We start from the raw sequence: 1,492 nt of genomic DNA on the forward strand, positions 1-1,492 counted from the left end.
AACTGCATTTTGACAATCAAAATCAATATATTTACAATAATATAAGGCAATGGAATAATTTTTATTAAAAAAGAAACCATGATTGAATTAAATATACATTAAGGATTTTTTTTAATTATTTATTATTTACATGCAGATTTCAAATAAAAATGTTATTGCAATTTTGCTGAAATATTTAGTAACCATTTTAGAAATTAAATTAATTCAAGAACAGGTAGCAGTCGGCTTTGCTTCTTCTTATTAATTTACAAAAATAATTAAAACATTCGGAAAATACATGTATTAGGTTAGCAATACCAGTCCCCTAATAGCAAGACAGTTTAGTGTTATTTGGTACCCATGAAAAACTGAAATTGATTTAATTCCGTCAAAAATCATTAAAGCGAAACATAATGCAAACTTGATCTATACCTCACTAATAAGGTTGACTCCGCTGCATTTCATTTCCGGAAATATGCATAGCATTTCCGACATTTTTTTATTTCATTTCCGACATTTTTTGTTTTCATTTCCGACATAATTTTCTTTTCATTTCCGGAATTTACCTGTGCGGCAATTCAATGCTAAGTAAAGGGAAATTGAATTTTAAAAGTATTTATACCAAATATTAATGAAAATTCAAAAGAATATGTATACATATACGCATATAAGTAGCACTAAGTCTAGGTAAAAAAGTTCAATGAGCATAAATCTTGTTTCAAGACATTTAATGTACACAAAATTAACAGTGACAGCACCATACTAATATGTCCAATTCACTGATAGATTTACAAAATTGGATTACAATGATTTATTTATGATTTATTCCTTAAATTTTTTCATAAGTAAAGTTATCAAATCTGTTACTATATGCACTACATATTTATTTGAAAAATGTCGGAAACGAAAACAAAAAAATGTCGGAAATGAAAACTAGAAAATGTCGGAAATGAAAAGTTGATAATTACCAAAAATTATCTCATCACAAAAGTAAGCTCAAATAACAAGAGGCCCATGGGCCATATCGCGCAACACCTAAATTAACTTAGCCATGCTGTTCTTTACAAGATTTCCCCTTTGTAGTACCTATTGTGGACCCATTCTGCCCCCAGGGGTCATAATTTATATAACGTAAAATCTACACTACCCCCAGGATGCTTACACATATATACGTTTCAGCTTTTCTGGCATAGAAGTTCTTGAGGAGGAGACTTTTAGAATATTTTTCTCTATATATTCCGATGTTAAACTTGGAACCCCTAATGTGGCACCACCCTATCCCCCGGGGTCTTGACTTGAACAATTTAGAATCTACACTACCCACTACCTCAGGCTGCTTCCACATAACCTTCAGCTTTTCTGGTCATTTGTCTACGATTCATCAAGATTCACTCACATACCAAAACATCCGGTTGCGATTGATATCATGAAGCTTTAAGAAAAAAAGCGAAAACCCGTTAAAAATCAATAAATGAAAGGCCGTTATTTCTTCCAAAATCATTGAAGTGGAGGG

This window comes from Saccostrea cucullata, unplaced genomic scaffold, assembly GCF_032062105.1.
Source record: "Saccostrea cucullata isolate Sc308-1 unplaced genomic scaffold, CSIRO_AGI_Scuc_v1 ctg7863, whole genome shotgun sequence".
NCBI classification, from domain to species: Eukaryota; Metazoa; Mollusca; class Bivalvia; order Ostreida; family Ostreidae; genus Saccostrea; species Saccostrea cuccullata.